Raw genomic sequence first — 15,446 nt, 5'->3', positions numbered from 1 at the left:
GGTTTTAGTTTTAATTACTTTGAGTTCCTGAGTTTTGAGACATTCCTAAGTGTTTTATCTTCATTGGATTCTGTGGATTCAAGTTTGAATTGAAAAGGAGCTGGAATTTCAGGAAATATCTAAGTGTTCAGGTCTGAACTTAAACTGCTGTAGGTTGCAGAAAGTTCTTGTTCTTGGCTGATTTGATGATGCTGGGTCTGGGTTTTTTTTTTTTTTTTTCCCCGAGTCCAAAGAATAATACCACATTTCTTCAAGCCCACTTTCCTTCCTAAAGGTCCATAAGCAATGCTCTGCTTTATGAATAGAATTACAATGGAGGTTTTCATTATATAATACACTGAAGTCCAGAATAAAGCATGCCAGACTTGTTTGAAAACAGCTTTAATAACTCAAATTGCAGACCAGCTCTTCAAAATTTAACCAGTTAGGGGCGCCTGGGTGGCTCAGTGGGTTAAGCCTCTTCCTTCGGCTCAGGTCATGGTCCCAGGGTCCTGGGATTGAGCCCTGTATCGGGAGCTCTGCTCAGCCGGGAGCCTGCTTCCCTTCCTCTCTCTCTCTGCCTGCCTCTCTGCCTACTTGTGATCTCTGTCTGTCAAATAAATAAATAAAATCTTAAAAAAAAAATTTAACCAGTTACAGTATACTTACGTATTCTACATTTTGTCTGCCTCCAACATTTTTAGTTAATGTCATTACCACTAATATGTAGAGCACTGTATTTCACTACAGCATTACTCACTTAATGAATTTCATAGTCTAAACCAGAAATAAAGTTTTACTTCATGATTCATTTTACATAAATAAACAAATCATTTTGTTGATCAAGGGTGTTTCATCTTGTGATGATGGCAAAGAATTTGGGGATTAACTAAATGATGGATGTAGGATTTAATAGGTCATGACAGATCTGAGGCTTAATCTTTTAAATAAATCTTTCATAAATGTACTTATTATATATGTGTTTTACATAAATACTGAATATCATGTCTTTTTTTCCCTTCCTTTTTCAAAATTTAAATTCAATTAGCCAACATACAATATGTCATTAGTTTCAGATGTAGTATTCAACAATCCATCACTCACATATGACACCTAATGCTCACCACATCATGTGCCCCCCCCCCCTTAATGCCCGTCACCCAATTATCCCTCCACCCACCTCCCCTCCAGCAACTATCAGTTTGTTTCCTATAGTTAAGAGTGTCTTGTGGTTTTTTTCCCTCTCTGATGACTTTCCATTCAGGTGTCCCTCCCTTCCCCTATCATCCTCTGCCCTGTTTCTTATATTCCACATATAAGTAAAACCATATGATAATTATCTTTCTCTGATTGACTTATTTTGCTCAGCATAATCCCCTCTAGTTCCATCCACATTGATGTAAATGGTAAGTGTTCATCCTTTCTCATGGCTAATTGACTAGTCAATATCTTTAGATTCTTACAAAATCTATGTATTCCAAAACATAACAATTACTATATGCATAAATTGTCCATTTTTTCTTTGATTTATTTTTGATAATAACCCATATTATAAATGTTTCAGAAAAATCTTTTCAATCACAGACAATGTACCAAGCATTCACTGATTCCTGACCATTCTTAGCAAATTTTCTAGAGGTTGTAAAATTTGGATTCTCCTTTCATTCCGTGGAAAAAGTCTAATGAGGCCTTTTATATTTAGTAGGCCAAATACTTTCCTTTATATTTGTCCTTCTTTTGATAAAGATATGGAAGCCAAGAGGAACTCTTATCTTCAACCTAAATTGATTTTTGATGTATGATGGAATTTGTTGTGAGATGATTACATCTTGAACACTAGCGACTAAAGTCTTTTGACTGAAGAACGAAAAGGGATCATTATTATGGTAAACAACTGTAGGGCCGGAGTCCAGAATACAATATAATTATTAGGTTGAAGTAGCATGCTAAGGATTTCCTAATGAATATGTGTGTACACATATATGTATGTGTATGATTGTATGTTTTGATTGAGTAATATATTAGTTACCTATCACTGAGTAACAAATTATCCCAAACTTAGCAACTTAAGACAACAAACACTTATTATATCACAGTTTCAGTGGGCCAGGAATCCAGGAGTGCTTAGCTAGGGGGTTCTAGCTCAGGCTCTATCATCAAGATATAGTCAAGCCAGGGATATAGACATCTAAATGCTCAACTGAAGGAGAATTCACTTCATGTGGTTGTTAGCAGGTGTCTCTTCCTGTTGGCTGGGATTTCAGCTCTTTGTCCTGTGGACATCTGCAAAGTTTGCCTGCATATCCTCAGGATGGGGGCGCTGCTTTTCTCCAAGCAGTGGTTCAAGATAGAAGACAGACCCTGGGGGCTTTTTACCGTTACTTCTGCCATATTCTATTGGTTTATAGATTATGTCCTGTATAGCATAGGAGAGGACTAGAAAAAGATGGGGGGCCTTTGAGGCCTATCTTGGAGGCTGCTATCACAGGTTAGTTTCTACAATAGAAATGGGAACTTTGGTAATTTAACTTAACACAGAAACAGATGTTTCTCTATTTCATTAGCTTTAAATAGCAATTTTGTATCCAGCAACATGGCCGTAATAATGTTGTTATCACAAGTGGGTAAGTGTAGGTAGAAGAATAAGTTTCTGTTATTTTGGGGAGGAAATCACATGCCTCTGTATAATTCCTCACTCTTAGAAGATAAATGTTTATGAATTACAGAAACAATTGTATAATTGCTTTCATGGCATCTATGGGCAGAACATGGTAGCAGTTTTTACTGATTCTCATTTAAAAACAAGAAAAATTAGAAGAGAGTCAGAGACTTGCTTAAATCTCATGTAAGTGGGAGGGAGGAAACTCATATGAAACTATGTGTCACTTTAGGTGTAAAACCTCACAACAACCTTATCAGGACAGAACACTGTGATTACTTCCATTTTGTAGATGAGTAAGTTGAGTCTGAGTAACCTGCCCAAGGTTACAAAATTAGTAAGTAAGCAGAGCTGAGAATTAGCTCTGGCCTTCAGGCTCCAAAGCCCATTAACTTCCCAGTGCTCCTCCTGTCTTCCCAGTTAAAGCCATGTGACCCCATCCTTCCACCCACAGATAAAAGCCTTGAGTGGGTAAGCAGCAACTTCTCAAGTAATAGCTTAGTTTTTGTGATTTGATATTTGGTCTTTATTATATGATGAGGTGTACATGTTTGAAGCATGGCATGGAAGTTCATGTTTGATGCCAAATAAAGGTTACCAGCTCCCTGGTCTCTCATTAAAACCAGGGGCTTCTGAGTTTTTATGACTATGTTTTGGTGTTCATATAATTGCACTTGAACTTTTTGGCCACTGATTTTTGTATTTTGGGGTGTTGTTCCTGTTGTTGTTGTTTTTTGGAGTGAAAGAAGTGGCTAGTTGAGTTGAAATTGAACAATGTGATGCCAGTGTCTCTTCCATATGGCCATTCCAAATGCCTCCTGAAGACTCCTGGGATGCCTGTCCTTCCCCGAACCACCTTCAGCCCTTATCTAGCATAATGCACTGGATTAAAAACAAGATGGGATTGGGAGGGAGACAAACCATAAGTGACTCTTAATCTCACAAAACAAACTGAGGGTTGCTGGGGGGAGGGGGTTTGGGAGAAGGGGGTGGGATTATGGACATTGGGGAGGGTATGTGCTTTGCTGAGTGCTGTGAAGTGTGTAAACCTGGTGATTCACAGACCTGTACCCCTGGGGATAAAAATATATGTTTATAAAAAATAAAAAGTTAAAAAAGAAAAAAAAAAACTATGATATTCAAACAGTTGTTTGAGCTATGAAGTGGGGAAAAAATTGGATGACTTTCATTATATTAGCATCCATCACACAGAAACATACATTATAGGGTCAATGTCAGGGATGATTTGGGATCCCTTCGTACTTTCAGAGGATTTGGGGATCCCCTCATACTTTCTGTTTTTTTTATTTTCTTATTTTTTTTTTCTCCTCCTGCTCTGGGATTATTCAGTTAGTTAATGGAGTTGTAATCTTGTGAACTTTTTGTTTGTTTGTTTGTTTGATATTGTGTGAGATGTTACAGAAGTCATTTATTCTGATAAAACATCTGTTGTATAATTCCTAGTGAACTTTTCTTAATATCTATACGTGACATAATATTAGTTTTTTTTGTATTCTTTTAGATCTTTAAAACAATTTACCCTACTATCCTATTCATTACACGTATTGTCATTCTCCTAGAGAATGGAAATGGTGAGGGACTGGGGAAATGGAGAGAAAGAACATACTGGAGGTGTCAGAATCATCCAATTGGGCTGAACTGATGTTACCTCTGTGTTTTTAGAGTTATGAACAGATAAGCATGTTAATAAGGCAAAAGAAGATTGAACAACAAGAATAAGACTTAGTATTTAAATAAAATAAAACTTAAAACAAATTTAATGTGACATGTACTGTCATACCTAATAGTTATTATGCTTAGGATAGTTATCCACGAGAGACAATCAATTCTCACATGAGACTACAATTAATATGTACATATTAGAGTGCAAAATTAAGTTCTTTTCTTCCCTTTACTGTCTTATGTCAACAGAAGAAAGAATAATTTTTCCCTGACGCCCTCTATCCTGTATTATATAACCACAGTTTCTATCTCACAGACACACTAACTACAGAGTCATTAAAGCCCCAAAACCAGGTTCTGACTTTGTTCCCTGTTGGTGGTGGCTAGCTCTGCTTCCCACTCCCCCTTTCTTATGTTCTCCTGTCCTTGATTTAGGTGTTGGCTTCTCTTAGTCCATATGGTTGTATGGGCTTTGGAGGAGAGGAGACTGTTTATGGTAAGAACCAAAAATGAAAAATTAAGGGGGTGCAGGTTTAAAAAATGCCATAATTTTTTTTTAACTGGAGCTGACCAGTTCTGTCTTTTTTTTTTGTATTAAAGACTCACATAATTTATACCTGCTTATTCCACTTGGTTTAAAACAATAATCATGGTTAGCTGCCTATTCTGATAGGCAGCCCATGGGAGATTCTTTGGAAAGTGGCCTAAATTATTCCTGCTTTTGCTCACCCTCTCTCTGAAACCGTCCCAGATTTCTTCAGGTCCAGCCTATTCTTTGGCCTCCACTGTTTGAAGATTAATAGAGACCTTACCATTTTGTAGTTATACACCTGCAAGTCCCTTGCAAATAGAATCAAGCCTTATTCACTTCCCTAAAACACCAGCAGTTGGTACGTGCTTGGAAGAAGGAGGCCCAGCTCACCAGGAGAGCAGAAAGGAGACTGTCTGACTTCATTTTGGGTCTTTAGCATTGACCTCTAAATTCAGGGGTAAAAGAATTTAGCTAGGCTAAGAGGCATGGGAAGAGTGTGCATTTTCCTCAGTCTAGTTGATCTTTACTAGTGTTGACTCCCCACTCCTTTGGGAAAAAAGTGACATATATGAAGTGCTCAGGTAAAAATTCATGAGTTTACACTTACTTAAAATTCAGTGGGCAGGAAATGTGTGTGTGTGTGTGTGTGTGTGTGTGTGTGTGTCCAAGGCAGTAATTTACAGCAAATGTCTATCAAACTCATAACAACTTCAGCCTCAGGGTATTGTTGAGGCAAATAGCTTCATAAGATTTTTAAAAGGATTAGCAATGCATATGAATAGGACCGGGTACTATAATTATTCCTGAAACAGTTTCTCAGTGGGCAATTAGAGGATTAACCATACAATTTTATTAAATGTTCAGACTTTTTACATACTGTACTTACCAGGCCTAGGAATAGATCCATTTGTCTTAATATAACAGTCATCCTTAAAAGAATCACTCAGCTAAGAGATTTACCACCAATAATTAAACTGAAAGCACTACCGCTCAGAATAACAACACCAAAATGTAATGATCTTATGTCTCCAACATCACAGAGAATTCCAGCCTTCCTTAGAATTTCACAATCATATGTTATTAGTCCTGTGTGGATGGGTGCTCTAGATCAAAGACCATGCATATATACACAAGTTTTATATATGATCTAGGTAATTCTTATGTAAGAAAAAATGGCATGACTAAAGGTTAATTGTAGAACTACAAGGAATAATATGAATATCATTAAGTCAGTGAGCAATGAATAGATGTTCTCCTCTTATGAATAAGCTTCCTGCTTCTTAATAAGTGAATCATTCACATTAGGGTAATAGCTTTCTTCTATTTGGATTCAGATTTTCCCAATGAAATTCCACCTTCCAGCTCAACACTGCTATTTCCTTTGCATGAAACATTTGCTTTGAAAATAATGAGATTTTTTACAAAGACTATTATACATATATATATTTCTAAGGACTTTATTTAAAACAATTGCTACTTTTTAAAAGTTACTTATGTTTTAGGTTAAAGTTGTAAAAGCTATAGTTATTTATATTGGTTGTTTTCATATATGGCCTCTTTCTCATTTTTTTGTTTGTTTGTTTGTTTGTTTTTTGTGGATCAGATTTATTTGTAAATTACCAATTGCATATGGCATGTTGGGTAGGAAGATAGGCCAGAAGACCTCAAGGGACAGGTTTGAATTTCGTCTACTCCTGCAGAAGTATCCTCGGAGGTGAAGAAGACGTTCTCACAAATCTCTGCCCTAACTGGCCTCCACTAGTGTTTCAACTCCTCTTGGTAGAGTAACAGAACCCATCCATTGCATTAAAAGTGCAAACTCTTCAGGGAGAAGCCGCCCATTCAGAGTCTGTAAGTTGACATCTTTGTGGTTTTGCAGCTCTGTGCAGAGACACACTTCAGCTCTTTCTACTAAGTTCACTTGAAGATGAAGGGAAGATTTGAATCTGGGTCTTTTCTTTTGGTTGCCTATCAGAAGACAGTTAAGAGCAAGACTTGGAGCTAGATGGAGCAGGGTTCTAATCCTGCTTCATTTATTGCCTGTGTAGTCGTAGGCAAGGTATATCCCATTACCTTCAGTTTTCTCATACTGAATGTGGCTGAAACCAACTTGTGAGACTGTATGAAAGTTTAAGTTTAATGTTTCTAAAAGTATATTCAACAAATATTTATTAGTTACCTAGTTAAATGTAGCTCAGTAGATCCCATTATCTGATTTACAGTTTATATTATAACTTTGAATAAGCTGGCTCCAGTTAAATCTGCAGACATGAATAAGTTAAACACAGTCATCTCAGCTTTGCTAAAATTGTGAAGACATATAATCACAATGTGATATAATGAAAGCAAAAGGATCTGGAATAATGCTTAAAATATTGTCCTCATGCTACTTGAGTCAGATTCTTGTAGGGAAAAAAGGATGAATATTTTATTTTTTATTTAAAAATTTTAATGTACATATAGTTGACAGTTACATTTGTTTCAGGTATACAACATATTGATTCAACTTCTCTATATGTTATGTTATGTTTACTACAAGTATAGGCCTATATCTCCTACTCCCTTTCACCATTTTGCCCCACCCTCCAACCCCCTCCCGTCTGGCAACCATCAGTTTGTTCTTTGTATTTATTGGTCTGATTCTACTTTTTGTTTCTTTTGAACATTTAGTATGATGGGAGAGTATTACAAGGTAGAAAAATCTTCACTAAGTTTTATCATGATTTTAGAACACACTTAGAACACAGTACCTCACAGTCTATAATCTCCTGAGAGCTGCTATTTGTTGGATCAGGTTTGGGTTATTTTGTAGCAAATTAGAGAACTAAAAATTCTAGTACTTACAGAGATTATAGAAAAAGTCAATGATCCAGATTCTCCCTATTGCCTGAGTCACTTCCCCACTGTTGGAATCTCAGAAAATCACTCCACTCATGGGAGAGCATGGTTGGCTAATAGTGGACTATAGAGTGAGTAAGAGCATAAAGTCTCTTATCAGCAACATTAATTTGCCCCTTCTGTGTATATTAGAGGAAGAGGGGCCAAAACGAAGAATAAACTCTCTCTTCTTTCAGGGTTTACTGTTTAGCTGGCAAAATAAGACCTAAACATAGAGGTAAATTTCAGGAAAGTACATGGAAAGTACATGGTCAGGGTCCAAGAAGAAGGAGCAGAAGGTACAGATACAACTGTTCAGAGGAAAGTCTTCCCAATAAGGTGTCAATGGGTTAGGCTTCAGGTCCAAGCAGATAGAGAGGACAGCGCTCTGGATAGGGAAACAGTACAATTGCAGGGGTGAGGAACTGAGAAAATGGGTTTGGCTGAAATCAAAGATTTACGGAGAGAGAAGTGTAAATATGTCTAAGGGCCATGTCATGCAAGGTAAAAGAAAAATGTGTGTCATTGCTTTGAGAGTGACGTATAGTGGGGATGCTGACAAGGGGGCCTAACAGGAGACTACAGGACCAATATTCCAGTATGCTGCAGGCTGGGCTAGGGAGGAGGCCACTGGATGGAGAGGGAGGGACAGAGACAGAGGACATGGATGAAGGAAGGACTAATGGGACATGGAAAAGGAGGAATCAAAAGTAGCCTTAAGGTTCTTGGCCTGGAGACTTGAAAAAACAAAGAAAAATGGGAAAACAGATGGGGAGAGATGTTTGGGTGAAAAGATGGTGATTCTGAGTAAATAAACAATGAGGCATGACAGGCAGCATCCAGTTAGAGAAGCTCAGTGAAGTACAACTGATTTCCCTCATAAATATCCATTGTCCTGTCTCTTCTCCCCATCTGCTCAGGATTTGGTTTCCCTCTGGATTCACCACTTGGCTTGACCCAGCTGCACAAGTGATCTAAGATATGCACTAGAGAAGTCACCAGTGTGAGTAGACCCACCAGTGGAGCTCACAATCTATACCAAGTGCAGAGTCCTCATTGCGTCTGACAAGACCCTACCCGGGCCAGTCTTTTAGGGCTCCTCTCTACTCCTCCCTGCATCCAATATGGAACTGCAGCAACATCAAACTGCTCTTGGTTTTCCGTGTACATTGACTGGACTGCTTCAGCTGCCTCCCTTACACTGGAGCCCTACTCCCTTCCTACTATTTGTTTGAGGCTTCATTCACCCCAGGCCTCCTCTCAATAAGCTGGGTTTCCCTCATCCCTCCAGGCTGGCTCATGCTTCCCTTTTCTGTTTGCTCCTGGCAGCTTGTGGATCTTTATCCGTCACCAGTCACACTGTCCTTAATGTTTACATATCCTGACACCCTGTTCAGACTGGGAACTCATAAGGAATGAGGCTCATTCCTCCTTATACCCCCAATCCCAAGGGCATATCCCTGCCAGAATAGGGGCCCATTACATGATCAGTGAATAGGGAGCTGCAGGACCAAAGCAGGAGTGAGAGAACATGTAGATGGGGCAGCAGTTGGACGATGTGTGCACCCTGTTTCTCAAGGAGAAAAGGAGATGGTGAGGAATAAATTTGGGGGCAGAATATCAGAGTATGGAGTAAGATATGAAGCCACTGAAGGTAAAAGCCAAGTGAGATGGAAGAGGGAGTTCAAAGAAGGAGGTACAGTCTGCAATGGGTTTTGCTGGAGAAGCCAAGCAGTGCAGGGAAGCAAAGCCAGGTAGGATTCAGTGTTCTGTGCCCTCAAAGAGCTTACAGTATATTAAGGTGGATTATATAGGAACATAATCAGCCCCTCAGAAGAAGGCAGAATAAAACTGAACACTATTGGGTAGCTTTACCCAAACTGTTATGTTATTTGATGTTAATAGATGTTCTATTTAAAAAAGATTTCTTGGGGTACCTGGGTTGCTCAGCTGGTTAAGCAACTGCCTATGGCTCAGATCATAACCCTGGAGTCCTAGAATTGAGTCGATCATTGGGCACCCTGTTCAGCGGAGAGTCTGCTTCTCCTACTGACCTCCCCCCCTCTCATGCTCTCTCTCTCTTTCAGATAAATAAAGAAAATCTTTTAAGAAAATAGTTCTTTCATCAAAAATAGTTTGACAATGCTGGGTTTGTTCCTGCAGACTTTTCAGAACTTTTGTGTGCTAATGTGCACAACTCTTTCAAGAAGATAGACCTTGCAGGGATTTTGAAGCCTTTCTGTAAATGGGTCCTTTAAAGGCAGTGAGTTGAGAAACACTTGGAGATGACTCAAGGATATCTGTCCTTCTTCAAATATTGTTTGGGAAATGCTACAGAGGAAGGAATTCTAAAGGGGTGACACACTTTGGTTTGAAGGTTAAAAGCCTTCCTTCCTTTCACATGCTTGCCTGTTTAGTGAATGGCACTGATGTCTTGCACTAGGTTTTGACCTCTCAGTGCCTGATCCAGTTCTGGACATGGCAGGAGAATATGTGTAAACTCAGAACCACTGGGGAAACCCAGAGGCTGATATGTCACTGAAGCCTGGGGTGGCTTCCTCTAGAGCCCAGCTCTGTGTGCCCAGCAGGCACATGTCAGCTTGGACCAGGACTCTTGTTTTGATAAATGTAAGTGGGTTGTCAGCCACATCCTTTGCTTGCATGCATTCCCATTTCTCTGCTAACTGGTAGGCTCAGGGCCATGTTGTGTTAGATTGTCCTGTCCTTTTGCCACAGCTAAGCAGACCAAGTGTGGACACCTCATTTAAACTGAGTCACTGTGTTTAGCCTTGGGACTTTGAAGAAGCAGCCTGTGGTCTTCATCAGACAGTGTTGGCAAGGTTGCCAAAAGAAGAGCAAAGCTAAGCCCAGATGGCACAGCATCAAGAACCTGGGGGAGCTGCTGTTGTAGGTACATGGAAACGAGGAGTCCAGTCCCAAGGTAAGAGAATGATCTGCCAGAGAGAGAGTGAAAGAGGGGACAGAGAAAGGCAGACGGGGGGTGGGTGGTGAGAAAGAGCTGGAGAGAGAGAGAGAAAGAAGGAGGGAGGAGGAGGAAGAGAGATTGAGAGAGAGAAAGAGAGTGAGATTGAGAGAGAGAGAGGTATGGTGGGAGAAAGAGGGAAAGAGTGAAGGAAGGAAGGAGGGACAGAGGAAGAGGGAGAGAGACACACACACATAGAAACCGAGTTAATTTAAATTTTCAGTGCCTTGTCAGGTATTGTGAGGGTTCCTCATTCTCCAGGTAACAAGTAGAGAAATATTTCTTTACTCACTTGGAAAAGCAATTTCCTTGGCCTTTAGGATGGGTAATGGTTGTCAAGAACACATGGCTTTAGGAACTCATATTAAGGATAATAATGGCTTACATTCACTGAGTGCTTACTATGTGCCTGATGCTGTGCTAGCATTTTTAGAAGTTTTCATCAACCTCAGAGTGGGTATTATGAAAATTTCCATTTTTTTGTTTTGCTTTTTAATTTTTAATTTTCTCTAGGAAAAAAAACCACATTCTTATTTGTAGTTTGCTTTTTCATTTTTGAAAATTCCCATTTTATAGTTAGAGGGACTGAGATTAAGAGAGGGTAAGTAACTAGGCCAATGTCACAGAGCTGGTACTGACCAGCTCTCAAAATCAAGGAGTTATCTCTCAAAGCTGTTCTGAATGAAGAAGAAGAATTTGGAGCTTCCAGAGGGTTCTGTAAAGATTGGAGGAGATGCTGATGGGAGACGGCTAGTGGAGAGGGAGCAAGGAGGCAGTGAGAGGCAGATAATGCTTGGGGATTTTCAGTGACTCCACAGAAATGTCTGCATGGTTTCTAAACATGTAGGTCCTGATCTGATCAATGGATTTCTTTGGGCATAGGGGAGAGCTCTCGATGTTGTGAGATTAGGATGTATGATAAGCCTCTTTTCAGGATATGAAGGAACTAGAGGCTGAGGTATCTGTGGGACATAACCTCCTCAGGAATCACAGAAACATTAAAGAATATTGGGAGTGCTTTTTATGGCCACAGTCATGGGGTGATTGAGGTAATTTTGACTCAAATTCCTGGTAGTAGGAAAATTTTCCCCTTCTCCTACCCTGATAATTTTTTGAAAGATTGTATTTATTAATTTGTCAGAGAGCGAGCGAGAGAGAGAGAACAAGCTAGCACAAGGGGGGACAGAGACAGAGGGAGAAGCAGACTCCCCGCTAAGCAAGGACCCCCATGTGAACGTGATCCCAGGACCCTGGGATTATGACATGAGCCGAGGGCATATGCTTAACCAACCGAGCCATCCAGGCATCCCTTTCCATTCTGATAATTTTAATAACTCTGTCTGTGTCAGATAGAGCCTTAAACCTGGGCCTGCAAAGCTGCCCTTCACCTTGCTCCCCACCCCCCACACAAATCTAACTTTCCTTAACACTTACTGGTTTCCCCCATGGGACACAGAATCATTCCTTGCTTGGTTCCTGAAACCCTCCTTCATACAGATTGGGATAATATTACTGTACCCATGACTCACCTAGCTTGAACTACATTTGGTTACCATTTGGGCACTGGTTATCTCCCTAGTTCCTTTATGTATTTCTGTACATGATTCCAGTTTTGGATACTCCTTCCTTTCCGGTCTCAACCTCAGCTTTATTGACTTTAGACCCAGATAACCTTTTGCTGGGGGGAGGAGTTCTGTACACTGTAGGATATTCAGTGGCCTTCCTGCTCTCTACCCACTCAATGCCAGTAACACTTTCCTCCCCAGCTGTGACAAACAAAAATGGGTCTGCAAATGGAGTGAATGGGCTTGGGTTAATGGGTACAGCCTTGCCAGGTGTAGATTTTGGCAGTCTGATCTTCAAGGAGGTGAGAAGGTAGTAGGTCATGGAAAGGGAGGAATGAGCTCAGAGACAGTAAGCCCTGCCCCTTGTCCAAGGATGTGTGCTCTCCTCTAACACATGAAGAAACCTAAAGGGACTAGACTAGGAATTTTCTGATGGGCTTGGTAAAAAAAGAATGTTTAAATGTGGAAGAGGATGTTTATCCCCAAAGATGAAGGCAAAGAAGAGGCACAGATCAGGAGGAGTCAGGAAGGCCAAGTCCCTAAGGTAGTGAGACCTACAAAAGGGGAAGAGCTGAATCCAAAGTATCTTCAGCAGGTACTGGTTTGGAGGGAAGAGAAGAATGAGGAGGCCCAGGCGCCTGCTTAAGGCAGGTGGTGTGCTGACAGAGGGAAAGGAGAAAAACAGCTCTCGACTCTATTTTTTGCTCCTATATTTTCCATCAAGAAGAACTATCTTCATGCCCAAATGAGGAGAACCAAGGTGATTGAGAAATAACCCAGCCCAGACTTCAAGGCGGGAGATGAAGACTTTGAGTGACTTTGAGTGAGTTTGCAATGTTGATCTGGGTACCCTGATTGCATTTTGGGTACTGGTGCATTCACAGAACCACTGTCAGTGGTCTTAGATGAGCCATTGTGAGGACTGTTCAAGCAGCAGGCAAATGTTCCTGCTGTCAGATTAGGCAGGCTCAGTCCTCATGATCCCACTACTCCCTCCCCTGGCATTTTGCCACATGCTTATAACTTACCTGAAGTTTTCCAACTTCTGAGGGTGTCAAGTGCTTCTCATTCTTGAGCCCTTCCATATGCTGCACCTCTGCCTGGGGTCCAGTCCCAGCATTGTCCTAGACATGTATCACTTTTATAATCATAAAAAATATTTTAATTAAAACATTTTAGATCCATTGTTCAGACAAGACCTTAGATATTATTTTCTATGTGCAGAAACAACTTCCCAGTGTATTGTAATCACTGCCTTTTATTTTATATTTGGTATCAACTTTTTGGTCCTGAGGAAGCTTAATGTATCCCTTCCAGAATTTAAAGTATTCTGTAGAGTTTCATAAGGTCACAAAGCAACATCAGGCTATCCTCGATTTCTTTCTCATTCACATCTTCGATTATCTTTCCTAGAAAGGTTAATTGATGTTATGCCCTCTGCTGAAAAGAGTGCCCAAATCCAGACAGACTTTGGAGCTGTTCTGGCCTTCCGCAGACGGACTGTGTCCAGAGAGCTTTCTCAGCCTCCTACTGCTCCATACTCCTGAGCAGCACTTTTCCAAGACAGGAGACCAGTGCCTCATATGTGAACAATATTAACTCTCTTAGTGTAGATACTGTGAATGCAGTCTAAAATGGCCCTCAGTTTTTTTTTTTTTTTTTTTTTTTTTTTTGCGGGGGGGATGGTTTCATGGTGTGGTTTATAATAATCATATATTCAAATAAATCACATATCCAAATAAATACATACTCAACCTCAGCTTTATTGCCTTTGGGGCCAGATAATTCTTTGCTGGGGGATGTGCCCTGTACACTGTAGGATGTTTAGCAGCACCCCTGCTCTGTACCCATGGGAATAGGTAGAGTAGTAACAACTTTGTCCCCAGCCTTGACGAGGAAAAATGTCTCTGGACACTGCCAGATATTGCCTTAGTTAGGTCATCCCTGAGAGATAAATTGCTTCCTGTTGGGAACTTGGGACAAATAGCACAACTAAGAGTTTTTAGGGGCTAAGGTGGGGAGATGGCAATGTATAGACAGGATGCTAGGTATTGTAACATTTTATATGATGAATCACTAGAAACACCACCCATCTTTTAAATTTTTATTTATTTATTTTTTAAAATAAGCTCTATGCCCAACTTGGGGCTTGAACTCATGATCCCGAGAGCAAAAGTTGCATGCTCTACTGTCTGAGCCTGCCAGCTGCCCAGTTCATTCTTATTGATTCCAAAAATTGTGTGAGACAAAAAAATAAAAGATGCCTCCCACTGTCTATGTTTTCAGGTAGTTCCTAAATTAAAACAGCAGCGACTCTCTTGAGGTCAAATTTATTTTAAGTTAGCACTTTCAAAATAATCTTAATGTCTCTAAGAGGTTGCACACATTTGAACAGCATAAGCAGCTGCATGGTGGGGGGTCTTTTGTGTTATTACTTCTCTGTTTGGAGGGTGCCATCCAACCATAAAAACCTTTTCAATGAAAATGTAGATTACCATATTGACTTGTTTAAGCTTCTAGCAAGGACCTCTCACTTGAGTGTGAGTTTGGGGTGTGTAGGTTTAAGTAAAGCAGTTTATATAAAATGGCTGTGCTGGTTTGATAATCCAGATTTACCAAGACATTAAGTATGGGGTGGTTCACTTCAACAAATCAGGAGCTATTGACAGGAGGTGGGAAGATACCATCTTATATTGTTGTCCTGTTGTGGAATGAACCTGGGATTTTACCTTGATAGCACTTTCTAACTCTGCCTTTCTCTCTTTCAGATTGTTTCAAGGAAGATTTTGACACTGGATTCCTAAATTCCTGTTATGTTTCCCACTTGAGATGCCATTTCTGCAAGCTGTCTTGTCTCTCTAGCCACTTTGGAATCTTTGAATGGGAGCCACCCTAAAGATTACAACAAAAAATGAAATCAATAAAGAACACAGGTTTTTCCAGCTACACTGCTTATTCATGCAGTGACAGGCTCATCAGGGAGAGAGAAACACTGGGCTTTTGCACAAACTGGGAAGAACTATTGTCCAGGTCAGCTCCTCTTGCCCTTATATATATATATGCCCTTAATATATTACCCCAATATTCAGAAAATACTGAATATTGTCTTTATCTTGGGGTGAGGGGGAGGCTAAGACAAGAAGCTGGCCTGAGAGCTTTAAGTATCAA

At 40.1% G+C, this 15,446-nt stretch overlaps 1 long non-coding RNA gene across 3 annotated transcripts in view; it reads left to right on the top strand.

Moving 5' to 3' along the window:
- Positions 1-15,203, top strand: part of LOC309865628 — a 76,487-nt gene extending 61,284 nt beyond the window's left edge. For 2 of the 3 annotated variants that reach the window (XR_014312209.1, XR_014312210.1), the window contains exons 7-10: positions 8,651-8,733; positions 10,467-10,671; positions 13,003-13,101; positions 15,047-15,203. This is a non-coding gene — a long non-coding RNA (uncharacterized lncRNA). Of the gene's footprint in view, positions 1-8,650; positions 9,994-10,466; positions 10,672-13,002; positions 13,102-15,046 lie in introns of all 3 variants that reach the window. The other variant, XR_014312208.1, reaches the window with a different exon arrangement.
- The last annotated feature ends 243 nt before the right edge of the window (positions 15,204-15,446 follow it).

Source organism: Mustela nivalis (assembly GCF_964662115.1).
Source record: "Mustela nivalis genome assembly, chromosome: 5".
Taxonomy (NCBI): Eukaryota; Metazoa; Chordata; class Mammalia; order Carnivora; family Mustelidae; genus Mustela; species Mustela nivalis.
This window is presented reverse-complemented; position numbering and strand designations above follow the sequence as displayed.